At 33.4% G+C, this 10,230-nt stretch overlaps 1 long non-coding RNA gene across 5 annotated transcripts; it reads left to right on the top strand.

Moving 5' to 3' along the window:
* The first annotated feature begins 624 nt into the window (after nt 1-624).
* Nucleotides 625-9,768, top strand: LOC136226155 (uncharacterized). Of its 5 annotated transcripts, none has more exons than XR_010687618.1 (10): nt 625-989; nt 1,708-1,867; nt 2,438-2,546; nt 2,740-6,331; nt 6,975-7,222; nt 7,430-7,499; nt 7,966-8,037; nt 8,270-8,341; nt 9,055-9,391; nt 9,536-9,768. It is a non-coding gene; the product is annotated as an uncharacterized lncRNA (long non-coding RNA). The 5 variants fall into 5 exon arrangements; XR_010687615.1 differs by having other exon boundaries at nt 626-989; nt 1,766-1,867; nt 7,917-8,037; XR_010687614.1 differs by having other exon boundaries at nt 626-989; nt 7,917-8,037.
* The last annotated feature ends 462 nt before the right edge of the window (nt 9,769-10,230 follow it).

Raw genomic sequence — 10,230 nt, 5'->3', positions numbered from 1 at the left:
GCAAATTCTAAATTAATGAAGCTCAAATTTCATAATTTATAACATTTTAAATATTTAAATTAAAAATATAAAAATCTCGGTTATTTGGTTGGTAATCAAACCGAACCAAAAAATTTCGGTTCGATCAACTTCGGTTATTTTAGTTATTTAGTACGGTTCGGTTTTTAAAATTATACAAAATTCGATTCGGTTAACCGATAATTCGGTTCGGTTATGACCGTACCGAACCAATACTCACCCTTACCCAGTAATGGCGATGGAGAAGATGGAGATGGGTTCTCTGTAATTTTTTTTTTTTTTCAATTATACGGATAAAACGACGCCGTTTTAGTTGTATTAGGACTTCTAAAAATTTATGGAAATGACTTATGTGTCATTCATTTAAATTAATCATTTAAACATGTGTTTATTTTTAGGATTGGACAAAAAATCTGATCAAACTGGAAACCGAACTGGTGATTTTCTTAATGGTTAAAAATATAAATTGGTATCCGTTTCGGTTTCGGTTAGCGTGTGAAAAACCACGGTTAACATACCGTTTAATAAATTTAAAATACATATATATAACATAAGGAAAAGATCAATAGTGTTTTTCTTTTGGATTTGTTTCAAATTCTAGCGGACAGAGCAAGTCGCTCCCCCGAAAACCGCTTTCACTTTTTAAACCCTTTAACATAGATTTGTTTTTTTTGGTGACGCTTTAACATAGATTATTAAAATGTAAAGCTGCTTGCTTAAGGCCAATCAAAACCCTATTATTCTCCTATCACACACCACCCACCATCGTTTGTACCTAGAAGAAGAGCCGCCCGCCGTATCTCTTCCTCTCCTCCTCTCTCACACCCATCCCCGTCTCTCTTCCGATCTCGCCGGATCTCGCCGTCTCTCACACCGCCCGCCGTCTCTCTTCCTCTCCTCCTCTCTCACACCGCCCGCTGTCTCTCTTCCGATCTGGCACCGTCGTTCCAATCTCTCACCGTTTGATTAAGGTATATCTGCTATTGAATACTATAGCTGATTTTGCTACTGTTTGTTTGTTTGCAAAAAAATCTTTGACTAATAGAGAAATAGATAGAAATTAATTGCAACAAAACTTATAAACCTCATAATATAATATAAATTGTTGGATTTATTTATAAATATATGTGTCTGTTGTGTGTGACGAAATGGGGGAATCAAATTAACATTAAAAAAATGTAAAGAACAAAATTAAATATTAAATAGGACATTCTGATTGGTATGGTAAACAAATTGATGAAGTGACCAACTTAATTAAATTGACCAATATTGTTTGGTGCCTTCTATGCTTACTCTGTTTTCAACAAAGTAAGTCTTATTTTGTTTTTTCCACCATTAGAAGAGCTTACTTTGTCAAAGTTCATCACCATCCAATCCAATGGTGGAAAAAACAAAATGAAGCTTACTTTGTTAAAACAAATTAAGCATAGCCTAACCCTTGTTTATTATCTTAATATTAATAATAAATTGTGCACTAAGAAACTAATTATTCTCATCAACGTTTGCAAGTTGTAACCGAAAAACTTAACCGAAATTAATGGTTAACCGGTTGTATGATTGATCAAATGATATGAACCAGTTTCGATTTGTATGGTTAAGAAACCGTAGGTAATGGTTCGGTTAATTTTTTTTTGCCTACTGGGCCGGTTAACCGAACTGTGCCCATCCCTATTTATTTTATATACACAGCCATTGCTATTTACTCCTCTCCACACCACTTCATTCAACATCGCGAATCGTATGAAAGGAAGGAGAGGAGCTGCTGCGGCCATTTGAAGAACCTTCTTGCTGCTGCCGGCTACCGTTCGTTTGCCGCCGCCGCCGGAAGTTGGGGAAGAGAGATATCTAGGTTAGTTTTTAATTTTAGGGATTTGATTTTAGGGTTTTAATTTTAGGGTTTTTGACTAAATTGAATTGAAATTGATAATGTGATAGTTAGGGTTTTAATTTTAGGGGTTTTGATTTATTAAATTGATTGAATTCAATTTGATTTTTTAGGGTTCAATTGAATTTTGGATTGAATTGAATTGAGTTTAGGATTGAATTGAATGTGATATTGAATTCAATTAAATTGAATTGAATTTAGGATTGAATTGAATATGATATTGAAAAACTTGTAAGAAACTTGTAACCTTATTAAAACTTGTAAACTTATTAAGACTTATTAAAAACTTAGTAAAACTTATGACATCGCGAAGGGCTAAATTTAGAAAAGAATTTTTATCGGTATAGAAAATGAAGTGATTGTGAAAAATTGTCAAAATATGACATTTGCGAAGGGGTAAATTGCCACATGTTAGACATTTGTTTTCTTATTATAGGTTAAAAAAACTATGTATTCACGTTTTGTGATGTTTTTTTTTTATTATTTTTATTAATATGTTACCATTGAATTTTTTTTTTTTCTTACATGGTCAAGTCCCCCGAACTTCACTGGCCCAGCCTGCTAGGTTACATTGGTACTATATCGAAGTGTCTAACGCATAATTTCGTTTTCTCCATTGCACAACCGCTGCTGCTTAAGTTAGGTATGTCAAAGATCTCATCTATCTTCTTCTTTCATGTTCCCAAAGATATTATTTTCTGTCAATTAAAGTTCCTGTTTATTAGTTTCTGTTTTTGGTTTCGTTTTATGTTTATGCACATTTTGATCGGGGTTCATGATCGTTTGGGAGTTTTTCTTTTATGACCTCTTTTTGCTGCGTTTTCTGGTTTCTCCAGGTTTAGTTAATTCTTCTAGAACGATTTTCATCAATGGCGTTTAAAGGTAATTGTATCATCAGTTTGACTATCTATAAACCCTAGATTTCTTTCTTTGCATTATTTCTTAAACTGGATTTTGAACTTGTAATTAATTGTACATAAGAAGATTTGCACATGGCTGAAAAAGCTTTTTCCGCACCCAATTCCAAGCTAGAACTAAAGCTTCTGATAAATAAAATGGGCGGGAAATTGATATATGCAGAAGCAAAAAAGGAATTTGTAGATTTTCTGAGCCTCATATCTTTACCATTAGGAATGGTAGTTAAATTCTTGGAAGGCAATGGCATGATAGGCAGCGTATGTGATCTCTACAATAGCATTAAATCACTCAACAAATCTTACCTTCAATCATCAGAAGATTTAGATCGCATTTTGAATCCAAAACCTTCTTCAATGAAGAAAAAAGCATTCGCATACACCTGTCTCGGAGGACACCGTCACAGTTTCCCAGTTCACCTTCAAATACCACCATTGCTTGATTGTCCCATTTGCAAGAAAAAAAATGAGTTATGAAATGCAATTTCCCATTTGCAAGAACAAAATGAGTTATGAAATGCAATTTGTGAAAAGGGAGTAGTTCAGGTGGATTTATGAAAGAGATTGTAACATATATGGTAACAGATAATTTGGAGGTGAAACCATTATCTACCATTTCTTGTGTTGCTCTGCTATTCCGGATCTTACTTCGCTTGAAGAGATTGTTGTTCATGTTGGTGCAGCCGAGGTATGTTCTTCTGTTTGCTAAACAACTTAATTGAATAAATTTTTTGTTGCTAGATTTATACGATTATGATTCAATATCTATTTTAATTTTGTTATAGTGCTTGAAAATTTTAGAAGAATCTTTGCGGTCCAACAATAAGAATGTTCTAACAAGTGTTTTCCTTGCTAAAAGATCAAAGTGGAGGATTAAATAAAGTATATGAAATTCGGTGTAGGAACTCAAAGAGAATGTTCAAGAATGTTTTCAAGAACAATCCTCCTGATTTAAAAAACAATGATTTAGTTGTTTTTTAAGCCAGGAGGATTGTTCTTAGAAACATTCTTAGAAACATTCTTGAACCTTCTCTTTGAGTTCCTACACCGAACTTCATATACTTTATTTAATCATCCTTTTTGATCTTTTAGCAAGGAAAACATTTGTTTGAACATTCTTATTGTTGGACCGCAAAGATAACTCTAAAATTTTCAATCCCTATAACAAAATTAAAATAGATATGAATCATAATCGTATAAATCTAGCAACAAGAAAATTATTCAATTAAGTTGTTTAGCAAAGAGAAGAACATACCTCGACTGCACCAACATGAACAACTATCTCTTCAAGCGAAGTAAGATCCCGAATGTTGGCAGAATTGAGCAGAGCAATACAAGAAATGGTAGATAATAGTTTCACCTCCAAATTATCCGTTACCATATATGTTATATCTCTTTCACAAATCCACCTGAACTACTTCATTTCACAAATTGCATCCCACAAGTCCTTTTGTTCTGGCAAATTGGACAATCAAGCAGTGGTGGTGTTTGAAGGTGAACTGGGAAACTGTGTCCTCCGAGACAGGTGTATGCGAATGCTTTTTTCTTCATTGAAGAAGGTTTTGGATTCAGAATGCGATCTAAATCTTCTGATAATTGAAGGTAAGATTTGTTGAATGATTTAATGTTATCGTAGAGATCAGCTATGCTGCCTATCATGTCTTTGTCGTTCAAGAGTTTAACTACCATTTCTAATTTTGATAAATTGAGTTTTTTTTATTATATTAAGCTTTTTATGAAAATTACAGAAACAAATATGTATGGTTTGTGTAATTTGCAAATTAACTCGTGGTTTATCAAATTTGTGATTTAAAAGTTCGTAAATAAAAACATGTGCTATTTTTATTTACAAAATAAAGTATTTTAAATTATATTGTAATTTTTAATTAAATATATATTTACATATAGTCCTTCCAAAAACATCTTTAAGTTCATTGTACACAATTGAGGTTCGTTTTTGGATATCATGTAATTTTTTTAAAAGATAACTACGTTTGATTGTCATCAGGATTAAATGGTATAATTTCAAATACTTTGTTTTGTAAAAAAATAATATCATAGAACTTGCTTTGAATATAAAACTTGATTAAAGATAGTGTTGTGAGACTTGGACTAGACGGTTAAGACTATGGTTTGAGTTATGCTGGGTTGAACTACAGCCAATCGGGGACTCGATCTGGTGCATATGATTTTTTATTTTTCTTTTAAAATTAATGGAAAAATGAAAAAGGTAAAACAAAGAAACTATTATTTTTGAAAAACTTTGGATCTTAAGTGTCGTTACTTTTCCGACTTTTGTTTTCTACCTAAATAATAAGAAGCTTAAATTTGAAATACTAATAGTTTGATACATAAATTGTGGATAAATTACACCCACGCCATTGAACTTTACTGTTTTTAACGGTAATTTAACATCAATGCCACAGAACTTTACACTTTTTAACACCCATGACCATTAAACTTTAACTAACTCCTCAAAATGACTATTAACAACCTTAAAATGACCATTAACGACCTCAAAATGAAAATAGTTAGGAATTAAAGTTGCTCAGAACTACATTTATTATAAAACTACATTTTTTATTATCCAAACAATTTTTGGAGATTTCTTTCTTTAAAAATTCACTAGGAGAAAAATGTTCATTTGCATCGGCCCCTTTAAACACGCGCTAAATAATACATTTACATCGTCCCTTTATTAGGGGCCGATGCAATTGTCATGAAATAAGTATTTGCATCGACCCCTTATTAAGGACAGACGCAAATACTTTTGTTATTTGCATCGGCCTTTAATAAAAGGCTGATGCAAAAACTTGTTCATGTATTTGCATTGGCCCTTTAAATAAGACCGATGCAAATACTTCTGTTATTTGCATTGGTCCCTTGTTAAGGGACGATGCAAAAGCCCATTAATATATTTGCAGCGGTCCGATACGGTTATCATTTGCATCGGCCTTTGATAGGGCTGATGCAAATGAACAATCTCTTTTTCCCCAATTCCCTTTTGGCGAAAAATAGAGTAGACCTAATACCGAAGAAAGAAGTTTACTGAAGAAATCCCCAACCCTAAATCTCTCTTCGTCACCATCTCTATTCTCCTCCGCATCCTCATTCTCAGTTTCATCATCTCGCTTTAACGGCATTTGATATTGCCGATGTTTCGTCTGTTTTCCTCGTTTGAATACTCTAATCAAGGGTCAGATCTGGAGCGGTACCATTTGAAACAATGTTTGCTCTGTTTATGGTTTGGAATTTCGGTCCTCTGCTATGTCAATTGAAAATTTAGGATATTTGTGATTCTGTTGAAAAGGAAAGACAGACGGAAAATTATCCTTCTCTCTCCCTATGCGCTCTTCTGCTTTCTCAAAATCCCAGGGAAACACCACTCAAGCCTCGACGAAGTAAATCTATACCTCCTCCCTTATCCATGATCTGTTTAGTTTTGGCGCTATTGATATCAATGGTTATCGCTACTTCTACATCCCCGACCTCATTGCTAGAGGGCTTCATTAAGGTTAGCGCCTTTGACGTTTGATTTTATTTCTAGATTTGAATATATTTTGAATTTATCTCGTTCTCTGCTTGCACTTCCTATCTGGTTATGATTTGCTTGGTTTTTTGTTTAAATTATGGGAAATTAGAGTGCACTTGAAAGATTGATGCATTAATTTCTCGATTTATATGAATGTGAACAAATCTATAGTTGCATTGTTGATTTTGATTCATTTGATGTGCCTTAATGTCTTGCTAATGTGGTGATACCAGAAATTTCTGTATCAAACTTCAGAAATTTTTGACACTTTCTTTTATTAAATATACTTGCTCGCTTGGCTTTTTGTGCTTTTCTGAAACAGTGCTTTGCTATATATGGTTTATGAAATGGTTTTGAACTTGTACAACATGATGCTTTTAAAACAATAATCTCAATTACTCATGTAGCATCCTTGGTACCCATAAGCTGTTTGGGTGAAAGGATTAGTAACACTTGATTCTTCAATGAAATATACTTATGCTTGGCTGTGCAGTCCTTTTGAAATAATGTCATTGCTTTGATTTGTTTATTCATTACATGATATATTTCTGCTTTTCTGTTATGGGAACACGTATAATCCATGTTTTTCATTCATTTTTTTTAAATATTTATCTTGTACTTTCAGGTTGGTGATAACTATTACAGGCGTGATTTGAAGAGCGCAACTCTTGCAGGGTTGAGTGTTGTGCACAGAAGCCTGAAGGTTTCCAAATCTGGTGTCAAGAGAAAGTGAGTAACATTTTGAAGGGGGGAAAGATATTTGCTTGTCTATTGTAAATCCAGGTCCATTTCTAGTTTTGGGCTGTGAAACATTCAAGTGATTGAAGCATAATTTTGGCGAACGCTGTCAATCTCTCTGAATTGAAAGTAAAGGTGTGCATTTCTCTTCTTTCTCGTCCGTCTTCAACCTCCTTACTTTTTTGTAATTTTAGGATTTGGTTTCATAGTTTGATTATGATTATGTTATTGTCACTGAGTCGTTTTCTTTGGATTTTTTTTTTCAACTTCCTGTTTCCGTTTCTTCCCTGGCAATTAAAACGTGATTGTTAGATTTTTCTAATTGTGGTTTTTCTTGTTTAGAAGAAGAGTCTTTCAGAATTGGATGATACCAGCAAAGATTAAGAACAACATCTTTTGAATTATGTGTCTGGTATGCAGCCTGTGTCTATTGTGATCCATTTGTCTTTGAATTCATGCATTTGTCTTCACATTCTAGTAATTGATTCTATCGGGATCAAATTTGAATTGGATTTGAGAGAATTTCTGTCACACTCCAGTGAAAAGGCTAAACTAAACTTTTTTGATAAAATAGCTAACAGATTAAACAATTCCTATTCAAAATATTCTTCTGATTAGCATGCTTTGAAAGAACTTGATCGCATTTCCAGAAATATTCAGAACCTTGGTCTCATTTGAATCTTAGATTATAGAGTCAATGAGATTCCGAGCAAATCAGAAAAGTATTAATCAAACCTTTCACCGTAATTAGATTTTATTTTTCCTTTTGGCAGCTGCTATTATTTTTCTGGAATTTGTTATTAAATTGATGTTTGTTTCATTTTTTCAGTTATTTAATCATAACAAAATGTTAGATGGTTTCTCCTGCCTTGAAATAGAAAAACGCAGAAGCAGGAATCATACTGAAACCAAAGCGAGAAAATGAAATCAATTGTACAGTTAAGCAAGAAGTAAGTGGCATTGTTTTGAAGCCAAAGCAAGAGTTCATGCAGCAATTATGAGTTATGGTTCCTTTACAAGTATCATTAGCATACATTTCAAGTATCTGATTGAACATAAATCTCTTTTAGCACTTGGAGTTCATGTTCATAGGCTTGTTGAAGCTGCTGATTTAGTTTCGGCAAATGATTTTATTGAATAGTTTCACAAACTTTCATATGAATCTCCTTGAAATTGAACCAGGTATGCTTATCAAAAGGCTTAGGTGCACCAGTTGGTTCAGTCATTGTTGGTTCCAAACCCTTTATTGCTAAGGTATTATGTTTGAACTTTCTTTGTCACTGTGCATGGTCATTGTATTTTTGTGCAGAAATCCATAAAATCTTAGTGGAATCAATAGGCTTTGCTATTTTTTTTCCCTTTTATTCCATGATCAGATCCTTTAATTAGAATTATTTCAAGTGCGAAAATGTTGTCCTGCACATTGTTCTTTGCTTTAAGAATGTTGACTGTTTGGTGTGTAAGGAAGACTTATTTAGCCTAATTTAGTGCCTTGCTTGCCCTTCACCAACTAGTTTGAGATTCTTGCTTCAACAATTCTTTTAAGTGCATCTCCCATGTTAACACACTAAATAATGAATAGTCTAGCAATATAAGAGAACTAGAAAAGGAGATTTTGACAATTCAACAGAAAACTGCTTTTTGCTTCTTTTTTTAATAGATAATTATTTCCAATGGTTTTGGTTATCTTTGAATTACCAATCAGCTGTAATCGTATTATTAGTGTTGTCTTTTCCAGCTGTGACAACTGACAACTCTAATATTATTAGAGAAATTTATTTTGAGTTTTTCTGTTACGTATGGAATTATATGTCTAATGTAAATTATTAATGGTTGACTTTTGCTATCCTAAACCATTTTCATCAGCAATTACATCATGTTTTTGTCATATCTTCTTGGTTTTGAAATCAATATCATGTTATTATTCCAACATTTGAAAAACATTCAATGAATTGATCTGGCCTCAGGTCATGGATCTCGGAGAAGCAGTAGAAGCTCCTCACTTAGAAGGGGTTCCATAAGTTTATCCCGAGCTGCATCTTTTCAAATAGATGATGATATTGAAAGTAAAAGTGTTTCAGAGGCAGGTGATGTTGGGGATAGGTGTCTTAATAGCAAAAGGCACAGCGAGAGAGGCAGCATTCGCTTCTCTTTTGATAAATCATTAGAGCATGGAGTAGTGTTTCCTATTTCTGAGGACAACTTGAGGTCTCATGATTCTGCAATTTTCCATACAACATCATCCCCCGTGTCACTATATCTCCTCTTTCCACTGACGCAATGGTGTCTAAGGACAAAAAACAAGTGAGTTCATTTAATTGTTTCTTTTAATAATGATTCGAATCTCGGTGTTTGTTTATTGCATTTCATTGGATTAGTGAAACAACTGGTACTTGTCTGGTTTTCAGTTGATCTGAGCAGCTCAATATGCCTTGCTTCTCTGTGCAGGATGAAGAGACATTGATGGTGTTGCCGCCAATATTGGACTTAATATCATGTCTTTTTTATCTCTCTGTTTTTGGAATCCTTGGGATAAGAACAACATTTAACTTTTGGCTTTGTGGCTATTTTTAAGGGTATTTTTTTAATGGTCAGTTTGTGATTTGTATTAACATGCTATTTCTAAGATATTCCTATTTTAGACATTTTTGTCAATTCCAGAATATGGTTCATGTGCTTCACAGCTTCATTTGTCAAAAATTTAAATCTTTATGTTTCTTGTAAGTTAATATTATTGTTTGTATAGAGCTCCGTTCAATTAAAATTTAAATATTTTACTATTTACAAAAATCCGTCACAAATTCTGTCAGAAAAAAGTCATTTGCATCAGCCCTTTAAAAAGTGCGATGCAAATGCTACATCATTTGCATCGGCCCTTTTACAGGCCGACGCAAATGCAACATCAATTGCGTTGGCCCATTTCAAGGACCGATGGAAATAAGATGCATTTGCATCGGCCGTGCATCGAGGGCTTTTGAGTGACTATAGAAATTATTTATTTTCAGACCGTCAATGATCGTTTTGAGGATTTGAGTGGTCACATATATTAAAAATTGTAAAATTAAGTGACTTTAATCTTAAATTTTAAAGTTTAGCGGCCATAGGTGTATAATTTACCCTACAAATTGTTGTAATCACACTAG

This window comes from Euphorbia lathyris, chromosome 4 (genome assembly GCF_963576675.1).
Source record: "Euphorbia lathyris chromosome 4, ddEupLath1.1, whole genome shotgun sequence".
Lineage (NCBI taxonomy): Eukaryota > Viridiplantae > Streptophyta > Magnoliopsida > Malpighiales > Euphorbiaceae > Euphorbia > Euphorbia lathyris.
This window is presented reverse-complemented; position numbering and strand designations above follow the sequence as displayed.